We start from the raw sequence: 27841 nt of genomic DNA, 5'->3' as shown, positions 1-27841 counted from the left end.
TCTTACGGGGGTTTATCTGTAGATTTCCTTCCTGTTTCATACTGGAAACCAGGTTCAAAATATCTGGCCTTGGGATGCTGCACTGGGATTTAAAACATTTAAAATAAAAAGCCAGTGTCATAGATTTAAGACGTTTCTGGTTGGGATAGAAATCTTTTGTCATAAACGAATAAATAAATAAACAAGTAAAAGTTGCTTGGATGTTTGCTTATTTTACTAAGGAAATGAAGATCAAGTAAGGCTTTTTATTTAATATCTTCTGCCTCAAGTGATGGAATTTCAAGCAAGGTGAGGGACTGCAGAAAATGGGGGACATCTATAAATGATCACAAGTCTGAGTCTCAAGGGACAATAATTAATACTCCAATTAACTGATTTTTCCAGCCTATAGTTTCTAAGGAAAGTGAGAAACCCATGGATCCAATGCCATTCTGTCCTGGCTAGCTCCATCCCACTCCCGAGGGCACCCTACCCTGTGAACACAGGATGGTGAGATCACAGGCTTCCATGTACTTCTAACAGACACTTACTTATCAGATACCAGGTTGCAGCTTCATCTCCCTAAGCATCCATCCAGGGGAGCATCAGCTCTCCTCTCCACAGAATCAGCTGGAGAGAAAGAGTTTCAAGATGATTACACAGGATTTGGTTTTTCAAGTTCATCTCTTCCTGTTTCCAGAATGTTCTGCTGTGCAATGGCAACATGGGAGATTTTCTGGAAAGATTAAGCTGGCGAATTTGAACTGCTTCAGAACTCAAAATAGACATTTGCTCTTTCCATAGATAATCTGCTGCAATTTCCCAAAGAAACCTTCTGTCTTTTCAAAGAAATTCAGTTGCAGAAGAATTACCATCAAGAAGACTAAGCTTGGATGGGTTGCCTGTCCCTTGTTGACGGTCCTCTTACTTCTCTACACTTCCCCTGTTACCTATTTCCCATCACATATGGAGGCTCTGCTTACACAAGTCCTGTAGTCCGTTCTGTCCAGGCTGAGGAGAAAAATTACCAACACCACATCTGGTAAATCAGACACAGCTGGCCCCAAAGTCTACCCCAACATGCTTTATCTCTTGAAACTTGTTTTGTTGTTGTTGGGTGCACATATCACTGTTGTGTTTGTCTCTAATACATGTTTATTTATGGAAGTTTTTTTTTTTTTTTTAGTTTCACGTATATGTGTATGACTATGCATGGGTACGTGCACATGAGTGCAGGTGCCCTCCGAGTTCAGAAGAGGGTGTTAGATCTCCTGGAAATGGAGTTACAGATAGTTATGAGTAGCCCAGTGTGGGTGTTGGGAACTGAACTCAGGTCCACTGCAAGAACAGTCCACTCTCTTAACTGCTGAGCATCTCTTTCCATCCTTCCTGTGTGTTTATTATACTTATATACTATGAAAGTATGTTATTCTCTGGATATATTATGAACATTTTAAAGTACATACCAAGATGGGATTTCAAAAGAATGAAGTTAAACTAGTAGAAGCTGTAACATGTTCTTTGTCTTACTCTTATTAGAATTTGGGTGGCTGGCTTTGCAGACTGTGTGGTGGACAGAGACAGAAACACCCTAAGGTGACAGAGGCCGTGTAGGAGTCTGAAGACTAAAACAAGACTAAGGTGCTCCACTTGAGACTTGGTTGTGTGAGTCGTCTGTTTTCTGATGCTTTCTGAGTCACTGTCAGTAGCTCCGACTCCCACGGTGCTGGTGGAGTCATGCATCCAGTGACTAACGTTTGAGCTAATAATATACCTATGAAGCTATGCATACCTCAGAATTGTCTCAACAAAGCCGAAAGAAGTTGGGGGAATCTGACAGAGCTCCATTCCATCTGCCAGAAACTTGCAATTCCCCAGATGTTTCTCAGGTAGGTTGCAAAATGAGACTTACTGTTGGGATATGAGAGAGCCACTGCTACAGACTGCAAAACACATAAGCAAGCAAATCCCCTCACTGTATTGAGGCATAGATCAACATGGAAAATGATAAGGAAGTCATCCTCGTGTTTCAGACTAAGTGATTGAGGAGGGGAGCGTTTTGCGGCCATTAGTATTGTGAAAAGGTTCACTGGGTTATTTGTTGTTTTAAATGAAAAGTGAAAATTATAGAGCTTTGTTGGTAGTTTTCTGTTGGTTAGAAAAAATACCGTGTTGGGTCTCTGTTAAGCTTATTTGCTGTAAGGTCACCATTGGTCTTCAGGAAATGCTTACAGAGAAATGCTTAGACAGGGTCACGTCAAAGAGAAGTGAGGAGAAAGCCACTTGCCGGAGAGAAAAGATCAAAGGGAGGGAGCTGTGGCATTGCACAGACATGTGTGCGTGTGTGCCTGTGTGCCTGTGTGTGTGCCTCTGTGTGTGTGTGTGTGTGTGTGTGTGCCTGTGTGTGTGTGTGTGTGTGTGTCTCCTCACTCATCAGATGTCTGTTGAACTCTTCAAATGTATTAGATGGTTGCAGAGCAAGGCGGAGAGATGCCACTTTCCCTGATCCTGCATAGACTTCAATGCTGGTGAGAGGAATGGTAAACTAGTTATTTGGGGAGACTTTACCTCCAGACTCAGGAGCCTGTGACAGGGGCCTGCGACAGCCTATCAGAGTAACACAGAACATAGTCTAGTGTCTGGGTGGCTTTCCACTCTTGATGCCTGGGTAGAATTCTAAAGAATATAGTACTGCTATGGAAAAGGAAGATAGTTAATAAAGACAAGAATGTGAGTCACATATTCTGCTACAGATTTAATGGATATTGTTTTGATTACAAGGGCAGTTCTGATTGTACCCCACCCCTGGCATTTACTCACCAGTGTACATGAGTGAGGTTATTTGCCTTGCTTTGGGACGATAAGGACACTGACGTCATGCCAAAGGAATGCAGCAGTCTTTGGAAGGTACTGGGGATGATCTTGACACAGTCAAGGTTAACTATTCCTAGTGACCCATGGGCTAGCTGTCATCTTACCTCCATTTTCAAATTAATGGGAGGGCGCTGGAAAGATGGCTCAGCAGTTAGGAATGCTTCCTGCTCTTGCAGAGCATCTGGGTTTAGTTCCATTACCCACATGGCAACTCGTGGCCATCTGCGACTCCAGTTCTAGGGTATCTGATGTCCTCTTCTGATCTCCATGGTCTTCTGCATGCATGTGGTACACATAAACCCATGCAAGTGCATGGGCACACACACACACACACACACACACACACACACACACACACACACACTAAAGATAACTAGACGGAGGCCTAGAGAGTATTAGGAAATCGCAACATTTGTGCCGTGAAACAGGCTCCTGGCTGTCCAGGGACTTGTAGGAGGAGGCTATGGGCAAGTAAAGAGCACAGTGCAAAAGCAATGAATGTTCCAAGAAGGAAGAAGGATCCGCAAAGAAGGTCTACCTCGGTTTTATTCAGGAAGGGGAGACTGAGTGTCTACAGCAGAAGGGACTTACTTTTTGCCATGTGGATTTTGGTAGCTTATATGAGTAGATAGCTCAGAGTCACCTTACTGTCCTTGTCTAATCTTTAATTTATCAGAGAGGGGGAAAGAGTGAGAAGGGAAATGAAGCAAAACAGTGGTTAATAGCGCTCTGCTCTGTTCGAACGCTGGAAACAGCAGGATGAATCAGGACTTCCTCTCACGCATTTATTAACTGCCGTTTCCTACCAAGACTTAAGCAGAAACAGGATTTGGTCAACGATGCTGAAGTTCGATGTTATCTGTAGGGTTCATGATTACTTTTTGCTACTGAAGATTATGGATACATTTTTATTTCATGACAGCCCGCTCAAGATAAAGGAGCTTTTCCATAGGCCTGGAATGCCTGCTTCCTCCATTCAAGGGAATTTTTCAATCCAAAAAAGGCTTTGAAAACAAGTGAGTGGGCCCTTAGGCCACAAGAAACAAGCGCAGATGAGTTATAAATATTTTTCCATACAGAGAAAATAGAGTAGCTTTTTCTTAAATGTGTAATTTCAGTAGCTCAACTTTTACTAGTCACGTCTGCCAGATCTTGAAGGCTTTATAAGAATCACATGCAACATGGATTTCTGGATGCTATGAATCCAATCATTTGACACAACAATTTGTTGAGTGGAAAATTCATGCACACCCATTGAAAGATTCACAGATGGGTATGGTCCTCCTTTGTGTTCAGAAGGTATTTTTATGATCTTAGGTTCTGAAACAAAAGAAATGGGAAGATTAGTGGAGTCCTTTTGATCTGCCTCCAGCTTGGATGGAGATAAAGATGTTGTAAAACAAAGCAAGACTCATCTCCACAAAATAAAAGGCACGTAAGAACACCCAGCACAACCCCCATGGTTTCCTGTCCACTCTTGTCTCTCTGGAGAAAGTGTTGGTATATGAGGGACACACACACACACACACACACACACACACACACACACACACACACACACACAGGCATGCACAAATGAAACTCCAAAGTGGGCAAGATGGTTGGACTTAAATACTTCTTCGGAGGGGAGGCAGAGTTGGCTAGTGTTAGTCAGTTTGTACTGGTAGTAAGGTCAGTGTTTGGTACCCCGTGGTATGGAGTGGTGTACCCTTGGAGGTGGGATTTGAAGCCTTCAGAGCATCACAAGGATATTTTTGACAGCTGGGCATTGGCGTTGGACATCGCCTCTACAGCATTTCACCTGAACGACTTCCCTGGTAGAGGTGGTTTTGGCTCTGTTCCCTGGCTTCCCCATTCTCTCCCGCAGCTTGTATGTCCTCATCAATTTTCTTTGAAGGAGAAAATATGGAAACTCGGCTTGCTGCCCTTGAAGTGCCAGCTAAGGTTTTGATCCTTACAGGGGGGTTGTCTGGCATCACGTGCAGTGTTGTTGACTGTAGTGTAAAGTTGCTGGGAGATTTTTAACTTTAGGGAACAGGAAGATCCCGAGGGACAAAGAGACAAGAAAGCTTAATTCGGGGAAGTTCATACTTACTCTCTGAAAGTTCGTCATTGAGTCTGCAGAAAGGAAATGACAGGAAGCAGATTGACAGGAGCAAAGGGCTGCACGTTGACTGGTGTGCTCCTGTGCATGAGGGGCAGACAAAGTAAAACATGGAAAGGGTCAAGGGGCTGAGGCTTAATCCCCACGGGAGAGAGATAATTGAGGGAATGTGGGAAATTCAAAGTGGGTATCAAATGATGTTTACAGGAGGGAGTGGGCCCAGAGAACAGACAATGGTGGCCACCAGACTCCTCTGGATTCCAGGATGTTTACAATTCGGTTTTATGAACATATTCTGGGCTATCAGCTTATTGCCAGTGCCTCCCACATTCAGGGTGAAATCTCCCTTGCTCCTCCTGTTATTTCTAGAGTGTCCATGTGTAACATATCATCTGCTCTAGTCCTCGGAGACTCTCTTCCCTTTGTCTCACTGCCTGGCTCAGGGTGGGCAGGCCAGGGAACAAAGCCAGGCTTCACCAGGACTACATCCTCAGGCCTTCCAGCTCCTGCACCTCCTCACACTGCCTGTTCCCGGCATGAGTCTGCCTTCCCTCTGCTTCAATTGTTCCTCCAACCCAGCTTCTCCTCTTCTCTCCTCCCACTTCCATCTTCTCCCGGATGAGGCACGTACATAAGTGACTCACCAGCAAGCGACCATGAGAAGGATGGATTGCTTAGGAAGAAAGGCAGCAGCGTGCAGGGAGCGAGGTGCTCATGAGGATGCTGAAAACTAATAGGGAATTTGGGTTTTGCACGAAACTGAAGACCTGAGTTCACTATAGTCTGCGCAAATGTGGTCTGCTCGTTTTTTTTTTTTTTTTTTTTTTTTTTTGCAAACATATCTATTGACCGTGTTCCCACAGTTCAAGACTGTCACCTAAGAAGTGGTGCCTTTTGGCTGGTACACCCCAGAGGCATAGTCTAACTCACGGGCAGGCATGAGGAAAGAGCCCCAGATGCCCACAGAGCTAACCTTTGGCCCATCCGAAGAACCTCCTGAAATGTGCTGTGGGACTGTCCTCCCGGAGACCAAAAGGGGAAGTGGTAACCCCCGGCTGCTCATGCACTCTGGTAACCCCTCACCCCACCCAGGAGATTCCCATAGGCATCTACAGAAAAGCCCCAAGACAGGAAGCCAGAGATACAGAGGGCGTGGCCTATAACTGGTCATTGCCCATGTTAAGAAGGTTCCTTGAGCAGTGGAGGCAATGGGAAGGGCAGAGGCCCTAAACGGTGGTTGGAGAGGGGCAAGGAGTGAACGACAAAGGAGGAGAGTCGGCAGTCACAGGCCGAGAATCAGAAGAGGCAGAGAGCACGTGGTCTGTTCCACTGAAAGCAGATGACCCATTCCTGTATTGGTTCTGCAGTAAGTACCTCATGCTAACTTTCACATCCAGAAAACACCCAATGCCCTTCTGGGTTTTTATGAACTATGAACTCTTGACTAAGATCTTAAGTATGTAAGGCGCCCGGGCTGTTTCTCTGACATCCTGCCCTTTGTACGGGACACAGGTTGAATTGAGAGGAGATCAGTCTCACTCTCCACACCACAGGGGTCGTCCCTGACTTATTGCCACAAAGATTAGTTCAAGAAATTCAGGCGAAGTATGTATACTGCCTGGAATTCCCATCATAGTTCCCCAGTGTTGTCTAGAGGTTCTGGACGCCTCCACACAAGGAGGTTGTGATATAAGGGTGCAAGGCCCCAGGCAGACACGTGACGGTTTTAATTTCTGAAATTTGAGTTATCCATAGTCAGCTTAAAATGTAAGCTAAGTATATTGGTGCATACACATAATCCCAGGACTGAAGAGGCTGAGGCCAGCCTGGGCTATGTAATGAGTGCCAGGTTAGACAAAGCACATATCTCTATTGATACTTATTTTCAAATTGAACAATCTGCAGTTTTCCTTGGCACAACATTTTACCCATAATCTATGTAATTAGATTGGATTAGCAGGACACTGGGGAGGGGGCGGAGCGAGAGGAGTTGGCGGAGCCCTGCTTTGTTTAAAAAGATGAATTAATGGGAAGTAACTGAATTTTATTGTAAGATTATACATCAGGAAGAATTATTTGTCATCTTGCTCCGGACTTCCCTTTTGGAACACTCGTGAGTACCCTTCCTTGCCCCAGACCCCATCCCTGGGCACCAGCCACTCCAGGGAAGACCTGCCCAACTCGGCCCCAGGTTCTGGCCACCGGGCAGGTTCCCTGCTAGCCCCACCGGGAAGGATCCCCTTCTCCAAGACCCCTGGCAGACCCTGCAGTCTCCACGCCCTGCCCCCAGGCCCATCCGCCTGAGCCCCAAGCCTCTTCCTGAGACTCAGAGGCCGGCCCCCAGCTCCCATCTTGCTCCGGACTTCCCTTTTGGAACACTGACTTCCCTTTTGGAACACTGGTCTGTCTGAACCAAGTGTGCGGATAAGGCCAAGAACGAACCACAAGGAGATGGGCAGACGTCAAGGCAGAAATATATACAACAAAATGAATAGCAATACAGCATCACCTGGCCCTAGCCCTCCTCCAACACCTAGACCTGAACATCAGAAATTGGAAGAAGCAGAAGAAAACAGCCTTATGAATGACATCATGAAGAAGCTAGAGGCTTGTGTAGAGGAAAAGACAAAAAAATGTGAAGAACGCTGTAAACAACTAGAGGAAAGGGCAAACAAATTAGAAGAAATCAATAAAGTCCTGGAAGAAAACAATAAAATACTGAGAGAAAATCAAGAAAAATCAATGAAACAAATGAAGGAAACAGTCCAAGACCTGAAAAGGGAAATAGAAAAAATGAAGAAGACACAAACAGAGGGAATGCTGGAAATAGAAAATCTGAGAAAACGATTGGGAATTTCAGATGCAAGTATAATCAACAGAATGCAAGAGATGGAAGAGAGGATCTCTAGCGTTGAAGATACAGTAGAAGAAATACATTCATCAGTCAAAGAAAACACTAAAGCCAACAAAGTCATGAACCAAAATGTCCAAGAAATTTGGGACACCATGAAAAGACCAAACCTAAGAATAATAGGGGTCGAAGAAGGAGAAGAATACCAACTCAAGGGCACAGAAAATATATTCAACAAGATCATAGAAGAAAACTTTCCCAACTTAAAGAAGGAAATGCCTATGAAGATACAAGAAGCTTATAGAACACCAAACAGACTAGACCCCCAAAAAAAGTCCCCTCGCCACATAATAGTTAAACAACTAAACGTACAGAATAAAGAAAGAATATTAAGAGCAGCAAAGGAAAAAGGCCAAGTGACATATAAAGGCAAACCCATCAGAATAACACCCGATTTCTCAATGGAGACTTTGAAAGCCAGAAGAACCTGGACAGATGTAATGCAGACACTAAGAGACCATGGATGTCAACCTAAACTAATATACCCAGCAAAACTTTCAATCACCATAGATGGAGTGAACAAGACATTCCATGACAAAGCCAGATTTAAACAATACTTATCCACAAACCCAGCCCTACAGAAAGCACTAGAAGGAAAATTCCAACCTAAGGAAGTCAGATACACCCTCGAAAACACAGGCAACAGATAAAGCCACAGCAGTAAACCCCAACGTATAGAAGTACCCACACATCACCACCAAAAAATAACAGGAATGAACAATCACTGGTCATTAATTTCCCTCAATATCAATGGACTTAATTCACCTATAAAAAGACATAGGCTTACAGAATGGATACGAAAGCAGGACCCATCTTTCTGCTGCATACAAGAAACACATCTCAAATTCAAAGATAGACACTACCTAAAAATAAAAGGCTGGGAAAAGACTTTCCAATCAAACGGTCTTAAGAAACAAGCGGGTGTAGCCATCCTGATATCCAGCAAAATAGACTTCAAACTAAAATCAATCAAAAGAGATCAAGAAGGGCATTACATACTCATCACAGGAAAGATCCACCAAGATGAAGTCTCAATTCTGAATATTTATGCCCCAAACACAAGGGCACCCACATATGTAAAAGAAACATTACTAAAGCTTAAATCACATATAAAACCCCACACATTAATAGTGGGAGACCTCAACACCCCACTTTCACCACTGGACAGATCTCCCAAATTGAAACTTAACAGAGAAATAAAGGACTTAACTGATGTCATGACTCAAATGGACTTAATCGATATCTACAGAACATTCCATCCTAACAAAAAAGAATATACCTTCTTCTCAGCACCCCATGGAACCTTCTCTAAAATTGACCACATACTTGGCCACAAAACAAATCTAAACAGATACAAAACAATTGGAATAACCTCCTGTGTTCTATCAGACCACCATGGTCTAAAGTTGGATTTCAACAACAACAAAAACTACAGAAAACCTGCAATCTCATGGAAACTGAATAATACCCAACTGAATCACCAATGGGTTAAGGAAGAAATAAAGAAAGAAATTAAAGACTTCCTAGAGATCAACGAAAATGAAGACACCACATATCCAAACTTATGGGACACTATGAAAGCAGTACTAAGAGGGAAATTCATAGCACTAAATGCCCACATAAATAAGTTGGAGAAATCTCACACTAGAGACTTAACAGCATACCTGAAAGCTCTAGAACAAGAAGAAGCACAGTCTCCCAGGAAAAATAGACGCCAGGAAATTATCAAAGTGAGAGCTGAAATCAATAAAATAGAAACAAAGAGAACAATACAAAAAATTAATGAAACAAAGAGTTGGTTCTTTGAGAAAATCAACAAGATAGACAAGCCCTTATCCAAACTAACCAAAAGACAGAGAGAGAGCATCCAAATCAACAAAATCAGAAATGAAAAGGGGGACATAACAACAGACATTGAGGAAATCCAGAGAATTATCAGGTCATACTTCAAAAACCTCTATTCGACAAAACTGGAAAACCTAAAAGAAATGGATAACTTTCTGGATAGGTACCACATACCTAAGTTAAATCAAGACCAGATAAACTATTTAAATAGTCCAATAACCCCTAACGAAATAGAAACAGTCATTAAAAGTCTCCCAACCAAAAAAAGCCCAGGACCAGATGGTTTCAGCGCAGAATTCTACCAGATCTTCAAAGAAGAGTTAATACCAATACTCTCTAAATTGTTCCACACAATAGAAACAGAAGGAACATTACCAAACTCCTTCTACGAGGCTACAATTACCCTAATTCCTAAACCAAACAAGGATACAACAAAGAAAGAGAACTACAGACCGATCTCCCTCATGAACATTGATGCAAAAATACTCAATAAAATACTGGCAAACAGACTCCAAGAACACATCAAAACAATTATCCACCATGATCAAGTAGGATTCATTCCAGGGATGCAAGGGTGGTTCAACATGCGAAAGTCCGTCAATGTAATACACCATATAAACAAACTCAAAGAAAAAAACCATATGATCATCTCACTGGATGCAGAAAAGGCATTTGACAAAATCCAACACCCCTTCATGATAAAGGCATTGGAGCGATCAGGAATACAGGGAACATACCTAAACATAATAAAGGCAATTTACAGCAAGCCAACAGCCAACATCAAATTAAATGGAGAGAAACTCAAAGCAATTCCACTAAAATCAGGAACGAGGCAAGGCTGTCCACTCTCCCCATACTTATTCAATATAGTACTTGAAGTTCTAGCCAGAGCAATAAGACAACATAAGGAGATTAAGGGGATACAAATTGGAAAGGAAGAAGTCAAGCTTTCCCTATTTGCAGATGACATGATAGTATACTTGAGCGACCCCAAAGATTCCACCAAGGAACTGATACAGCTTATAAACACCTTCAGCAACATAGCAGGATACAAGATCAACTCAAAAAAATCAGTAGCCCTCCTATATACAATGGACAAAGAAGCGGAGAAGGAAATCAGAGATACATCACCCTTTACTATAGCCACAAATGACATAAAATACCTTGGGGTAACACTAACCAAGCAAGTGAAGGACCTATATGACAAGAACTTTAAGTCCCTGAAAAAAGAAATTGAAGAAGATGTCAGAAAATGGAAAGATCTCCCATGCTCATGGATAGGCAGGACTAACATAGTAAAAATGGCAATCCTACCAAAAGCAATCTACAGATTCAATGCAATCCCCATCAAAATACCAACACAATTCTTCACAGACCTGGAAAAAATAATACTCAACTTCATATGGAAAAACAAAAAACCCAGGATAGCCAAAGGAATCCTGTACAATAACACAACTTCTGGAGGCATCACGATCCCTGACTTCAAGCTCTACTATAGAGCTACAGTAATAAAAACAGCTTGGTACTGGCATAAAAACCGACATGTGGACCAATGGAATCGAATTGAAGACCCTGACATTAATCCACACACCTATGAACATATAATTTTTGACAAAGAAGCCAAAAGTGCACAATGGAAAAAAGAAAGCATCTTCAACAAATGGTGCTGGCAAAACTGGATATCAACATGTAGAAGGCTGCAAATAGATCCATATCTATCACCGTGCACAAAACTTAAGTCCAAGTGGATCAAGGACCTCAACATAAATCCAGCTACTCTGAACCTGCTAGAAGAGAAAGTAGGAAGTAGTCTTGAACGCATTGGCATAGGAGACTACTTCCTAAATAGAACACCAGTAGCACAGACTCTGAGACAAACAATCAATCAATGGGACCTCTTGAAACTGAGAAGCTTTTGTAGAGCAAAGGATACAGTCAACAAGGCAAAGCGACAGCCTACAGAATGGGAAAAGATCTTCACCAACCCCACATCTGACAGAGGACTGATATCCTGAATATATAAGGAATTCAAGAAATTAGACATCAAAATGCCCAACAGTCCAATTAAGAAATGGGCTATAGAGCTAAACAGAGAATTCTCAACAGAGGAAACTCAAATGGCCGAAAGACATTTAAGGAACTGCTCAACATCCCTAATCATCAGGGAAATGCAAATCAAAACAACTCTGAGATACCACCTTACGCCTGTCAGAATGGCTAAGATCAAAACACTGAAGACACCTTATGCTGGAGAGGATGTGGAGCTAGGGGAACTCTCCTCCACTGCTGGTGGGAATGCAAGCTTGTACAACCACTTTGGAAATCAATATGGCGCTTTCTTAGAAAATTGGGAATCAATCTCCCCCAAGATCCAGCTATACCACTCTTGGGCATATACCCAAGAAATGCTCAACCACACCATAAGAGCACTTGTTCAGTTATGTTCATATCAGCATTGTTTGTAATAGCCAGAACATGGAAACAACCCAGATGCCCTTCAACTGAAGAATGGATAAACAAAATGTGGTACATATACACAATGGAATACTACTCAGCAGAGAAAAACAATGGCATCATGAGGTTTACAGACAAATGGATGGATCTAGAAAAAATCATCCTGAGTGAGGTAACCCAGACTCAGAAAGACAAACATGGTATGTACTCACTCATAGCAAGATACTAGACATGAAACAAGGATGACTTGTCTGCTACTCACATCACCAGGGAGGCTACCTGGAAAACAGGACCCCAAGAAAGACACAGGGATCGCCCAATGACAGAGAAATGGAATGAGATCTACATGAACAGCCTGGACATGAGTGGGGGTAATGAAAGGCGAGAGTTGAGGGAAAGAGAGCTTGGGGGAGCGGGAGATCCCAGCTGGATCAACAACAGAGAGGGAGAACAAGGAATAGGAGACCATGGTAAATGAAGACCACATGAGAATAGGAAGAAGCAAAGTGCTAGAGAGGCCCACAGAAATCCACAAAGATACCCACACAACAGACTGCTGGCAGTGGTCGAGAGACAGCCCGAACTGACCTACTCTGGTGATGGGATGGCCAAACACCCTAATTGTTGTGCTAGAAACCTCATCCAACTACTGAGGGATCTGGATGCAGAGATCCATGACTAGGCCCCGGGTGGATCTCTGGGAGTCCAATTAGCGAGAATGAGGAGGGTTTATATGAGCGAGAATTGTTGAGACCAAGGTTGGATAAAGCACAGGGACAAATAGCCAAATGAATGGAAACACATGAACTATGAACCAATGGCTGAGGGGTCCCCACTGGATCAGGCCCTCTGAATGGATGAGACAGTTGATTGGCTTGATCTGTTTGGGAGGCATCCAGGCAGTGGGACCAGATCTTGTGCTCATTGCATGAGTTGGCTGTTTGAAACCTGGGGCCTATGCAGGATTGTTTGGCTCGGCCTGGGAGGAGGGGACTAGACCTACCTGGACTGAGTCTACCAGGTTGACCTCAGTCTGTGGGGAAGGCTTTGCCCTGGAGGAGATGGGAATGGGGGGGTGGTGGGGGAAGGTGAGGGGGACGGGAGGGGGGAGAACAAGGGAATCCGTGGCTGATATGTAGAACTGAATTGTATTGCAAAATAAATTAATAATAATAAAAAAAAGATTGGATTAGCAGAAAGATTTGTAGGCATTTTACAAAGAGGAAAAATCATGAAATTCAGTGTTTTTGTTTGTTTTTTAAGTGTAGTTTATATCAGATTGAGGAAATGGCCCAACAATGAGGAGCACTGGCTACTTTTCCAAAGGACCCAGGTTAGGTTCCCAGTACCCACATTGTGGCATCTCAATGTCTGCTACTCCAGTTCTAGAGAACCAAATGCCCTCCTTAGGCACCATGGACACATGTGATACCCAGACTTACATTCAGACAAAACACCAATACACATTATAAAAAAAGAATAAATAATACAAAAATGTAAAGTATAGTTTGTGTAATACAGCACATACCAAGCTGATTTTGTTATTAATGAAGTTCCTATCACATTTAATGCTCTATATAGCTAAGCCTGAGCCAAGGACTTCAGTCAGCTGCTCTATTTCTCAGTGGGGTCCCAGCAAGCTGTCCTTAGCTGAGGCAGTGTTCTTCAGAAATGACCACAGGAGAGCTCAGCAGGCTGGTCCTTGGAGAAGGCACAGCTGCCTCATCTTCAGATGGCACTGTGACCCGAGTCCTTTCTGTGCCATAGTGTCCCCAGGTGTGACTCATTCTCCAGGGGTCTGTGGTTTGTCCATTAGAAGTCAAACGTGACCTGTGCACAGATATTAAGACAACAAAGCTGACTTGGGCATAAATATCTACAGCAAGAGAAATCCGGGGTCTTTCGCTCTTTGAGATGAGGTTGCTAGCCTGGTGAAAAAGGACCATAATGATAGACTCAGAACCTGGTGTTTTAGGTAACTAAACAGAAAAGCTGAGGAATCAGGATCTAAGGACTGTCAGTATCCTGAAAAACAAAAGATAGCTTATAAATATTCACTTTCATCAATTCATATTTAGTAAGCCTCATCCAAATTAAAGCCAATTTTCCCTCAGGGCTTGGAAACCCTTTTAAATCCTTTCCCATCGTGTTTTTGAATCAGATTCTCTTATGGACTGCTGCATGTATGAATTCTGACCCTCACATGCACGCACTTTAATGCCTAAAAAGATACTGCATTGAGTGTAAAGGTATGAGGCACCAAGCTTCTCCACGCAGGTCAAGGAGTCAGGGAAGACACTGTAGCTTGCCCAAATCCAGCTACCTAACCAAGATTTTTAAAGGTTTTGTTTTTAATGAGTTTAGCAAAAGTATTCTGCCAAAGTAATTTAAGTAAGCATTCATAAACATATTTGGAAGTTTCCAGCAAACATGGCTTTTAAAGAACATAATGAACCAGCCCAGGATTTAAATGAGCAGCAAGCTGTCCTGACTTATGTCCCCAAGTTCTAGGCAACATGACAACTCAGTCCCCTCTCCCAAACTTCTCTTTCTTTTGGTACGTGGAGGGAAGACAATACCATTATGACCATGAAGGAATTTAACAAGATAAGAGTAGATGCTCCCTCCCTTCTGCCTTTCACCTCTGAATACTTCAAGAGAAAGCCAAAGGCCCTTGATTTCCAGGATTACTTGCTCTTTATCCATGCCCTCATCCTGTTTCCCTGACCAGCTGTGATGCACATGCAGAGGATCACTGTTGAATCATAAACAAGCAACTGGGACAGAAGGGTTTGGGATTTGTTTCAATACAATCAACTGCCTGCTGGAACTAGACACCTAGACATGCACAGACTGAAGCTTGTGTTTTGTCCACGAGCAAGATGGAGCTGTCGCAGAATGTGGGAAGCTTGCCCTTCAAGGCTGGGGATTCTTTTTTCATGTTTCCTTGCTCTCCTTCTGTCTTCCTCCCTTCCTTCCTTCCTTCCTTCCTTCCTTCCTTCCTTCCTTCCTTCCTTCCTTCCTTCCTCCCTCCCTCCCTTCCTTCCTTCCCTCCCTCCCTTCCTCACGCCCCCTCTCTCTTTCTTTCTCCCTCTCTCTCTCTCTCTCTCTCCCTCTCTCTTTCTTCTTTTGAAACAGGGTCTTACTACATAGCCCTGGCTGGCATAGAGTCAGGATCCTCCCGCTTCAGCCCACTGAGTGCTGAGTTTGTAAGTATGTACTACCAACCCTGACCCTTGAACATGTTTCCTTTAATGCTTTACCATCAGAAAGAATTTAAATTTTCTTTGCCAGAAATCAACTATGTCTAATTTGTAACTTTAAAAATGTTCTGGGGAAAAAAAATCACTTCGGTAATGCAAAAGGCCGGCGTGTACCTACCGCTAATGACAATAACCAAACATCTTGCTGAGTCATCTCAATTTGCTTCTTCTTTTGATTGTTTCTGTACGTGCAGATGACAATGTTTCCAGTGGGTAAGGCTGCAGCACTGGGGATCAAAGGTTCCTGTGTCTTGGACCTCAACTCTCTGAAAATAGGAGTGATAATATGACCACATCTTTCCAAGTGCTATGGCCGTCGTTCAAAGAATGTACAGGAAGAAGACAGTGCAAAAGCCACAGCATGGAGATGCCCACTGCCCAGTCTGCTACTCCTACAAGCTGGTGGCCCCACACATCTGGCGGTAGGTGAAGTAAGATAGTGATGACTCATGCTGAATTTGCTGGCCCTGGGCAGAGAGCACATTGTTTATTCAGAGCTGATTCTGAAGTGAAAACAGGTGTAGATGACAGAAATCATCACTGGGGAGGGTTTTGGGAAGGTTGACTTCTCATCTCAAATTCATTATGAGGTGTATTGCCACACATAAACACACAAGACCTCTCTGCCTCAACCTATTAGACACACACACACACACACACACACACACACAAACACAATGTGTATTATATCAGGGTGTGTGTGTGTGAAAATGGGTCTTTTGTTATAGCAAAGTCTTCTCCATTATTTCATTTCCTGGATTACAGAGTCAATAAGGTACAAAACATTCCCAAATCTTGAAATTGATCAAAAGGATATTTGTCTAGAGTCTTGAAATGTCTCATCTTCTCATCACCCCTCCATACAGAACACTCAGATGCCCTGGTCTGTCTTACTTTGTGACTAAACTCATGTTGTGTAGACTGGTTGTTGTGTGGGTTTGGTCAGGTAATTGAATCTGAGTGTCAGAATTGATTTTCAGTATTCACAGCAAAGCAACTCAAAGGTGAGCTACCTAAAAGTATCTCTTTTCTTGAGCAATTAAGCCTAAACTCTGCTCTTGACACCATCTACCAGGTTCTCATGCCGACACCGGAAGCCATGCCAGAACTCAGGTGCCTATGAGTCACCCACATTTGGTATCACTGATAGAAAGAAATCTACGGTTTCAAAACAGAATCAGAAATGCAGGGAACGCCACTTTCCCCTTCGGCCACAAGACAAATACAATATTGATACTGAGACTTATCTGATCCAAGAGTGAAAAAAACAACAATGGTTTCTCAGTGGCTCCTTCAGCTTCCTCATGAGCACAGTGGGACATGCACTAACACGCTTTGCAAAGAGGCTTCGTTAATGACACCTGCTCAGACCATCTGCTGGTTAGTCACATCTTATTTGAGATCTCCATTGTTTCTGAATGGTAAATACTGGAGGAAGGATTCATGGGAAGTGTGAGAACTGGCCTCATTCACATAGCCCAGAATGTCCTTTTCCAAAGTTGAGTGTTGGCGTGTGTCACGGAAACATCAAATTCTGATAAACCCAATTTGTAAATCTTATTATGACTGTCAAGATTGCCTTGTGTTGCCTACACTGTGGGAGCCCATTTCCAGGTTCCTAGTGGCTTTACCCAGCAGGTCTGCATAGAGGATGATTAGGACCACGGGCCTGAGTGCAGGTGTCTGAGATGGTCGGCACTTGGCTGTGCTGGGGGAGGTCTGTTGCTCCACCCCTTGGTGTTTCTATAAATACCGTAGGGCAGAGACAGTCAGGACCCATTGGAATAGGTTCCAGGCCCTCTCGAGGCTATCCTGTATTTTCTGTTTATCTCCACACTCTAAATCCTTCTAATATTTCCTGCTGCTCTCACTAAAGAAAACTCTGGGGAACTGTGGAGTTGGTGGGTAGCTACCCCACGCTACATGAAAGGACTCTACACCTATTCTTCTTTGTTTTCCTATATTGTTATTATTTTGAATCTTTCATATTTTGGGAGGACTCTGTCCAGTACCTCAGACTTCAAAAGGATCTATGAGCACAGTCCAGAACCAGTAGGAAGAATGTTTCTCTAAATGTTTAGATGCCAAAGACCTTTTATTTTATTTTTTGAGGTTACAATTTGATTACAATATTTCTCCTTTCCCTTCCCTCCTCACTCTCCTTCAAATTCATGGTTTCTCTTCTCATTAATTTTATTGCCTGCATATATGTGTATACATAGAACCTATTCAGTCCATATAATCTTATTTGTACATGTGTTTTCAGGACTGCCTGTTTGGCGATGGACAACTAATTTGTATATCGTTCCCCAAGGAAGACCACTTCTCTCCTCCAGCTTTCCTCGGTTGCCTATAGTTCTTTGTGTAGGGTTGAGAACTCATGGGCTTTTCCATATGCAATTTGGTGTGTTTTGCTGGACACCAAAAAACTTTGATTAAAATATTGCTTTTCTTTCCCCTCCTTTTCTTTCCTTTCTTTTTTCCCTCCTCTTTTCTCCTCTTCTTTTTCTTCTTCCTATGTTTTCTTTTTTTTAATGAGATAAGGTCTGGCTATGCTGCCCAACCTGGCCCTGCACTCCTGGGCTCAAGCAATCCTTGGAGAGTAGCAGGGACTGCAGGTAGAGACCACTGCACCTGGCTTCTTGGAACGTTCTACAGCAGCATTGCAAGTCTCAGTAAACCAAATGCATCCAGACACTCAGACACACAGGTTTGGCCTCTATCTATATGAACATGGATGGAGATCTTGAGTTCTTTTCTTATTCTGATCACTCAATCATTCATACACACACACACACAGAGTACTTGACTTTGCCTAGGAGTTAAATGCTGATCTCAAGATAAATGTCCTTCATTTCACTGCCCACATTTCAAATTCATTAGCTTTTGCGTCTTGCTTTACCTACAAGGAAATTGGTGACCAGTGATGATCTCAGGTGACAAGGGAAAACCTTCAGTCTCTCTAACTCAAGATTTCTGAATCTTTTCATTCTGTCTGGGAAGATGATTCCCTAACAATGAATTTCTTTGTAGTATCACCTTTGTGAAACAGACTTTGTCCTGTCAAAGTATCACTGTGGAGGGATCATGTGCTTCTCCTCTTCCTCCTCTGCAGAACCTTCGAGATCTACTGTCCCACTTGGAGACTCAATGAGGAGATTAGTAAGATAGCAGGAACATGAAGCAATACACTGATTGTTTAAAACGCAATACAATTCTGTGTGTTGCACACAACAATGAGAAACTATGCGAAGTTGCAAAACAAATACTTCCTTATGGTTGTGCTATTAGTCTTTATTATCTCTGGGATGTCCTTTCCAACTTAAAGATGTGTCCTTTCTGTGGGGGACCTACTGGAGTCATGTTACAGTAGACCCTGAAGCATTTGATTTGCCTTTGTTCCCATGGGGGAAATTGAATTGGAGACCTTGTGTGAGAGTCTTGATGAACAGTGACTGGTTCAGCTGGTTCACCAGGCCAAACAAGAAGAAAAAAACTAAAGTATTTGAAATGTGGGTGGTGAAATGAAAAAACATTTATCTTGAGATCAACATTTAACTCCTAGGCAAAGTCAAGTACTCTGTGTGTGTGTGTGTGTGTGTGTGTGTGTGTGTGTGTGTGTGTGTGTGTGTGTGAATTATTGAGTGATCAGAACAAGACAAGATCTCAAGATATCAATCCTTGTTCTTATAGATAGAGGTGGAGTCTGTCTGTCTGAGTGTCTGGAATGGATTTGATTTCATGAGACTTGTAGTGCAGCTATAGAAAATTTTGAAGCTCACTCAACTGTAGTGAAATTTATAGACTCAAAGCAGACATTCTTGATAAACATGAATTTCTCATGTAAAACTTTCAAGACTTTTTAAGACTTTAAAATATTCCTTTAGTGTTTCTTTTAGTGTTTTAATAATAAAGAGTATTTTCTTCCTTCAATACAGAATAGAATGTAATCTCCTCTGCATGATTAAATAGACATGATTTCATCATCAAATACCAGAAAACAAGCGTAGAGAGGCATTCTAGTTTGTCACCATGTGTTGAAATCAGAAACAACAAGCACCAGACATCATCAGAAAAGTTGGGAGATTGAAGGTGTTTAGACTCACCTGATAGGTTGGCAGTTTCGATTCCTTAATGGTCTTGGCATAGCACCAACCCATGCTGACCTAGCTTCCCACCATCCTGTCCTGGTTCTCATGCATTTATTGCCCTCAATCTGGGAGATGCTGCAGTGTACAGCATCCTCTGTAGTGGGTAGCTGTTCCAGCTTTGACCTGGAAGTACTACTCCCATTGAGGCTTCGGTAATTGTTATGCCTATAAGGCAGAGCCGAGAGAGGATCCCTGAAGACCTGAAATCCAGAAGGGCTGGCTCTCGTGGTTCCTGGATCCTGGACGCTGGAGGTAGACTGAGCAGAGTTCTCCAGAGAACATCGGGGACTGCGCTTCACCTTTCCCAGACCCTGTAGCCTATCCCTTCAATTGTAAGTTACCTTACAAAATAAACCTCCCTTTTAACTATGTGGAGTTGCCTTAGTAATTCTACCAATAATTCTCTCTGCTTTACCTTCAAGAGCTGTCTCAAGAACCCCAGAGGACCGCAGCTGAGCTCCCTCCACTTCTGAGTTTGCTTCCCAGTGCTTCCTATAGGTGGCAGCAGCCTCGGTTCATGATATTTTTCTTTAATCCAAGAACATTTGCCTTCCCTCTTATATTTAGTTTATTTTGTCTCCACTTTGGCACATCTGAACTGTCAGCATCACCCCTTCTATCTGTCACCTTTCTCATGGCTGTCATCTGACAGATGCAACTTAGATGAGGAAGGGCTTGATTTGGCTCGCAGTTTATAGGATCGCAGTCCTTTGTAGTGGGGAAGGTATCATTGTGGGAGTGGCTTGGTCCACAGCACCAACCAGGAAGCTGAGAAAGAGAAGGGACAATGCTTAGCTGGCTTTCTCCTTTTTCTTTTACTTTATTAAGTCCAGGCTCCTAACCCATTAGGTGGTTCCATCCACATTCTGGGCAGACCCTTCTTCTTTAGTTAAATGTCTCTGGAAACACACTCAAATGCATACCCCAAATGTGCACCCATCATTAAGACTCTAAATGTCCTTTAATCTAATCAGATTAACCATTCAATTAACTATCACATTCTTCTTCCACGTTAATTCCATACTAAAGTAAAATAATAGTTACTTGAACACAGCATTGTGATACCTCTTCACCTGATCTGGTCATCGAGACAAGTACTAAGAGGCTAAGGAGCAGGTAGCAGATGTAGGATGGCTGGAGGGGCAAAGGAACGATCCGTAACCTGGATAGACCAGAGCTAGATGATGGAACATGTCAACACAATTCAGAATGCTATGTAGACTACACAAACAAAGTGCTGTGTCTAGAATTCTCTGTTTTCTGTTTTCAGACTATCATTGAAGACAGGGAAGTGAGTCTACCAACTATGCTCATTATCAGTTTCTCCCTCACACCTATTAACAGGTTGCACAGTGCCCAAATGTTTCCATGCCAACAAGGTTTATGGTCTTTTTGCCTCCCCTTTTTCATAAAAGGGGAGATTAATATATTTTTCTTGGACACATTAAATAGTGTGACTCACATTTTGCTGTTCATTTACATAACCAACGAAAAAAAAATCCACCATATCTGTATCTAAAAGGAAAACTGAAAATCAGTTACATTAAATTTTCCATCGGGGCTTTTTATGATAAGCTAATGATTTTTCCTTTGCTTTTGTTTTTACTTATTAGTATAATAATGTGTCAGAAAAAGTAGTGCATACTGGCGTGCATGAGAGATGGTGGTGATACCTACAGCAAAACCCCCACCAAGTCCAGAGCTGGGGAAATGGCTTAGTGTAAACACAGACTTCAGTCAGATCCTAAGAACCCAGATGAAAAACTGTGTATGATGGCATGAGCCTCTAATTTCAGTGCTGGGGGGTCAATACAGGTGATTTCTAAGGCTTGCTGGCAGTTAGTCTAACATAACTGGACACCCAAGGTTGACCCCCGGCCTCTACATACACATACACATGTGTATATGCACATTAGAGTACACTATGTGCACCCCCATGATCATATGTATACACACACACACACACACACACACACACACACACACACACACACACACAGAATTCACCAATTCTGGAAAGGTTAGAAAGTAGATTAGATACATTGCAGAATGAAAGGACTGAGCAGATGCCATAACAGGCTGCTCAGACTTCTCTCAGAAATCAGACTTCAATTTCAGTTTCCTGAGACTTGAGCAAGCAGTTTCTGGGAGGGCCATAAACAAAAGACAAAGTCCTTGCAGTAGCTCCCTTTCTGAATGTACTCTGATCGCTCAAGGTTCAGTCAATTGTTTACTGTTTGGGACCCCTCACCAACTTAGAGCTACATGCATGGGTCAATGTGAATGTGCAAGGCCAGCCAGCCTCCATGGCAGCTCAAGGACAAAGCCTGGGACTTGTCCAGGCTTGCCCAAAAATGATAACTGTAACCCCCAACCAGTAAATTCAAAGGTTACACACCCTCACCCAATCATATGATGCAAAGGCTTGTACCACCCTGCTTGTGGTTTTTCCCTTTAAAAACCCCTCACCCTGAGAGCTCAGGGCCGTCCTCCTCCACCCGCCGTGTTGGATGTTGGACGCCGCCCAAACCCGGGCTTGCTTGTTATCAATAAACCCCTGTGTGTTTTGCGTCGGATATCGCCTCTGTGGTGGTCTTGCTCGGGGGTCTGTGCGACAAGGCCACAACACGGAACACTTGCAGTGGCAGACTACAGAGAGGAAGTGTGCAAAGGCACGGCAAGGAGCTGCTTCTACAGAGCTGGGGAGGGAGTTACAGGGAAGGTCAGGCAGTGCTCGGTATCACAGTACCCTGGAACAAGCGCAGTTGGGTCTTTCTGTGGTCAGCAACTATCAGGTCTTGAGGCAACAACACACTTTGCCCTGAGTCAGAAATGGCTCAGAATCCTAAAATGGCATCCATGTTTCCCCCTGACTGATGAGCAATATAAATATTTGAATGAATATCTCTTCTTCGGTGGCTTCTTTAAGCTAAGTCAGGCAACCTTCTGGCCCTATGCTGTTAATATGACCAGGGTTCACGGAAGCCACACAGGTGACCTTGGGGTAAGTATAGGGTGATTCATTTTAAGGGTCTGAGGTGTCCAGGCTCAGAGGAAGTGGGTTGGAACTCATCAAGGTATCATCTGTTATTGCACGAATTCCTAAAGGTCTTATAATTAAAAACCCCAGAGCCAGATATTGGGGTTAATGCTGAAAGATCAGAGAGACAAAGGAACAAGCCACTGCCACAGCTCCCCTTGCCAACTTCATGAATCCTCTTTTTGAAAGCCTCTGAGTCCTCAGCCGAAAAAGCTCCCTAGCCAAAAGGCCTCCAGCCAAGAAGAGGGCTTAGTTCCTGTCTCCTTGCACCTTATATGTCTTTCTCTGCCCAGCCATATTACTTCCTTTTTTGTGCTGGGATTAACGGCGTGTGTGCTTTGCAAATATTGGTAGCAAAGGCATGCGATCTCAAGTGCTGGGATTAAAGGTGTGTGCCACCACTGCCTGGCTCTGTTTCTCTCCTAGACTGTATCAATCTCATATAATCCAGGGTGGCTTTGAAATTACAGAGATCCAGACAGACCTCTGCCTCCCCAGTGATAGGATTAAAGGTGTGTGCCACCACTGCCTGGCTTCTCTGTTTAATCTAGTGGCTTGTTCTGTTCTCTGTTCTTCAGGCAATTTTTTTTAAGGATATACACTATATCACCACAATCTATAGCTGGAATTGTTGGATTCTGCTGGTCCAATATTCTTATTATCTGTCTTAATGGGTAGCTTCATTGAAGGTTTGTTCAGTTAAGGATATGGAATTCTATTGGTATAAATATATATTGTTGAGTAGAAGATCCCATAGAGAATTTGTCACATTTGATCCAGGGTACAATATGATGTTTTGGAATTTGGTCAGGAGAGATTGGCCAGAGATTGAAGTCTGTTGAGTTCTGGAAAGAAAGTAACCTGGCCAGCCATTAAAAGAGGCAGAGACTGAAAACTCAGACAACATAAGGAATTCTTCTAGAGAGATAAGAGGCAACCATAGTCATGATCATCTAAGAAATAAGTAGAAAAAAATTGATACAAGAAAGGAGAGCCCTGAGGACCTGGCATGCAGAAAACATCCTACTCATCAGGAAAGAAAGTAGTAAAACAAGAGTCTGTCATGCCTCAGCAGGTGTGGGGACATGTGCGGGATAATTTTGTGTCAACTTGACACAAGCTAAAGTCAGCTGAGAAGACGGAGCCTCCACTGAGAAAATGCCTCAGTAAGATCAGGCTGCAGGCAAGCCTGTAGGGCATTTCCTTAATTAGGGATTGATGTGGGAGGGCCCAGCTCATTGTGGGTGATGTCATCCCTGGGCCGGTAGTCCTGGGTTCTATAAGAGAGCAGGCTGAGCAAGTCATGCTTAGCAAGCCGGTGAGCAGCACCCCTCTATGGCCCCTGCATCGGCTCCTGCCCCCAGGTTCCTGCTTGTTTGATTTCCTGTCCTGACTTCCTTCGATGATGAACAGTGATGTGGAAGTGTAAGCCATGTAAACACTTGCCTTCTCAAATTGCTCTGGTCATGGTGTGTCATCACAGCAGTAGTAGTAACACTAACTGGAACAGGGCAGAAGGTTTTATTTTAGTCTTTATTTTCCTGGAAGTCCCATGAGACGAGAGAGAATAAAGTTAGGAAATGAATTTACAGATTATCAATTCTTGTTCATCAGCTGCTGGGTCATGCCGGGATGAGGGGTGGAAATTTCTAACTCCTAACAGAAGTTAGACATGTCTTGAACACAGGCAGTATGGAGATTTTTCTCCATTAATAATAGAGGAGACATGGAATTTTGTTCACTCCAAGGCAGATGACTTAGTTTTGACAGGAGAATAAAATGTCTTGAAAGGAAATTTTGTGGCAGTTAAGGTTTTTAGTGTGGGATAGGCTAGGGTGAGCACGGTGTTGAGACATCTCGAAATTTGATAATTCCAAAAATCAGAGCTGTGTGTCATGATTGACTTATTTGAAGCTGGCCTTGGGTTCCCTTTTGAGGAGTATGTGTGGGTCTGTATTTGGGGCTTTAAAAAGTCCCATTGTCCTCGATTACCTTGGAGGTCACAGATCAAAATATTGGCTGCCCTTTTATGCACTTTATTCCTTTTAGCATTGGCCCCGAAACTAAAGCTGGAAAATATTAACACAACTTCTTTAAAGTAATTCCCTAATATTTGGATTCACCATATAATTTTGTTGGGCTTATAGATATTTTTGAATTATTCATTTAAACCTACACATAACAAAACATTCCAAGTTAAAGCACAAAAGGTGTTGAAAGCATATTTCATGAATGACCTTTTTTTTAATAGCATGACTTATCAGAGATCTGGGTTGTTCAGTTTCTCCAGAAGCATTCACTAAGATCTGTGTACTGAGATGATGTGTTGGAAATATATTGAGGATCCTTGGGCCGGACACTGCACAAGAGGAAGGAATTGAACTTAAGGCAGAAAACTGGAGTCCTTTTTAGAAGCTCTCAGGGTTGTCTTAACTTGAAGAGCAGGGGGACATTATCCATTTCCTTTATCTCCTCCTGTTCCCATCAGACCCTATCCACCCTACCCTGTCCAACCTCTCAACAGAAACAGGACCATGTCCCAGGCCGCTGTGCCTGAAACAGTTCAAGAGAGAGACCATGAAGGGCACCCTCAACCCCCAACCTTTTAGCAGCTAGGAAATGAGTATCTCACTTCTGGAAGATCTGGTGGAGCGTTCCAGGACTTTCATAAAAGAGGTGTGTAGTTAGAGTTTTCCTGCCTGGCCCACAGTCAGGACAAATCTCTCTCACCTGCCAGTCCCATAGCCACTCAGACCCAACCAAGTAAACACAGAGACTTATATTGCTTACAAACTGTATGGCCGTGGCCGGCTTCTTGCTAACTGTTCTTACAGCTTAAATTAATTCATTTCTATTAATCTATACCTTGCCACATGGCTCGTGGCTTACCGGCATCTTCACATGCTGTTTCTCATCGTGGCAGCTGGCAGTGTCTCTCTGACTCAGCCTTCCACTTCCCAGCTTTATTCTCCTCCTTGTCCCGCCTACACTTCCTGCCTAGCCAATGGCCAATCAGTGTTTTATTTATTGACTAATTAGCAACACATTTGCCATACAGAACATCCCACAGCAGAGGTGAGTGGAAGGGCCGTCTGCACAGTAAGCCTGGGATGCTCACCGATCTGCTGCCCACGCATCGCGGTTTTCCCTAGGTCAAAAGACCAAAACAAGACTAAACAAAATATCCTTAAAGATCTGAATGGACTTCGTTGGTGATTCTAGAAGCAAGCAGCATTTTGTTCCCTGAAGTGTAGTGTTGTTGACTGGCTTAGTGGGAGAGGTGGGTTTTTATAAACAGATTGAAAACAAAACGAAACCCCTAAAAAACCAAGCAAACGATGACAAAGCACAGATTTATCACTTGAAAGCTACTTTTCTCCTGAGGTGGCTCAGGGAGACAGAACCATAGAAAAGCAACTGACTGGTTAACACCAGGGCATCCAGGTTACTGTTGTTTTTTTTTTTTAATTAAAGATTAAACCAGAGGATGCTTTATTACCATAGTGATTGAAGCTGTTGTGTTTGGGGGGAATTTGGCTATTTTCTTTCTTCCCGTGGGTTTCTTGGAAAGTCGGATACCAACCACTTACTTTTGATTCAGCACTGTGGATTGCTACCAGAAGCGATCCCAAGTTGATTTTAGCGTGGTCTACTGGGGTCTTGTGAAGGAGTCTAGTGCAGAACATTGTTTCTGAGAATTTCAACCCATCCAGGAGCTATCCCAGTGTGTATAGTGGTCATCTAGGAGCCACTTCCTCTGACCTCTCTTCTTCCCTTAGACCCCTGAAGTAAATGACGTTACATTCATCCACCGCCATTCATCTCACGCCACCTGAGATACGTGAGAAGCCCTGGATTAGAGCGAAATGACAATTTGTTCTTCACAATGCAGTAGCCAGAGTACCATTGTTTGTGTGGGAGCCACAGTTCCCACGGGACAATGTGGAGATGACCCCTGCAGCCACAGCAGGCTATGATCAAACAGAGGAAGCTTGGATGAGAGGTCCCAGAATCTTCACTGGTCATGTTGTCCTTGGCGCCGGGCAGAGTCAGTGACTTTCATCTTTCAAGACTGTCTCCCATAAAATCATTCTTTCCAAAAAAAAAAAAAAATATATATATATATATATATATATATATATATATATATATATATATATATATATATATATATATATATATATATTGAGCCGGGCAGTGGTGATACATGCCTGTAATCTCAGCACTGGGGAGGCAGAGCCAAGCAGATCTCTGTGAGTTCGAGGCCAACCTGGTTTACACATCGAGTTCCAGGAAAAGCTCCAAAGCTACATAGAGAAAGCCTGTCTCAGAAAAAAAAAAAATAGGTATTGATTTTTATGTATATGATTATATGCATACCAGAAGAGGGAATCAGATCCCATCACAGATGGTTGTGAGCCACCATGTGGGTGCCGGGAACTGAACTCAGGACCTCTGAAAGAGCAGCCAGTGCTCTCCACCGCTGAGTCATCTTTCCAGCCCCAGCATTCTTGACCATGTAGAGCAAAGGTGGTTAGCGCCGCACCGAGCAGAATATGAACATATCGGAGTGCACTATTTCAAGCTTCTCTCCTGGTGATTCGAATGTACAAATAGCCATAGGTGCGGGGCGTCTAATTTAAATGGAACTAAAACTGCCCCATGGAAATCTTTCCCCCAGCTTTTCATTTTGCTGTTGCATTGCTTCTTTTCAAAGGCAATGGCCATGAGCCTCTTCTTTGCCTCCTACTGTAAAGTGGCCCTGCTGTACACCCAGTGTGACTTCTTTCTCTTCAGGCTACATAGACTGCCTGTGCTAAACTGATGCTAAGTCACCGGCAGACTACACTCAGCTTAAGCCTCATCAGCTGCAGCAAGGCTGGCCACCGTCCTAAATTCCACAGCTGACCCGGACTCCTTCCCTGACTTCTCTTCCATCCGAGGCTGTGGCTCCTCCTCTAGGCCGGTTCTCAGGCAACCCGAGTACAATTTGAATTACATGGAAACCAAATCCTCACCTGCTCTGTGCTGCTCTCTCAGGAAGACACTTTAAAGGGAATCCTCTTTTCTTTTAGGTCCATCACTTTCTCCAAACAGTGCAGAGTCACGCATCCAAACCGATTGTTCGTGTGATGCTGTGAAGCCTGGATTGTGTTAGAGACCCTGAGAGGTTGAGGCTGCCACAGCTGTGGGATGTCTGCCAAGGAGAACTGCAAGACA

At 43.3% G+C, this 27841-nt stretch overlaps 1 long non-coding RNA gene across 2 annotated transcripts; it reads left to right on the top strand.

The window, feature by feature from the left end:
• Positions 1–1774: 1774 nt before the first annotated feature.
• LOC128117804 (uncharacterized) lies at positions 1775–27841 on the top strand. Of its 2 annotated transcripts, none has more exons than XR_008220914.1 (3): positions 1775–1868; positions 15625–15852; positions 27697–27841. It is a non-coding gene; the product is annotated as an uncharacterized LOC128117804 (long non-coding RNA). The 2 variants fall into 2 exon arrangements; XR_008220913.1 differs by lacking the exon at positions 27697–27841 and adding an exon at positions 16506–19868.

Source organism: Peromyscus californicus, unplaced genomic scaffold, assembly GCF_007827085.1.
Source record: "Peromyscus californicus insignis strain IS unplaced genomic scaffold, ASM782708v3 Scaffold_21__1_contigs__length_65335640, whole genome shotgun sequence".
NCBI lineage: Eukaryota > Metazoa > Chordata > Mammalia > Rodentia > Cricetidae > Peromyscus > Peromyscus californicus.
The sequence above is the reverse complement of the archived record's forward strand: the minus strand, read 5'-3'. Positions and strand labels throughout refer to the sequence as shown.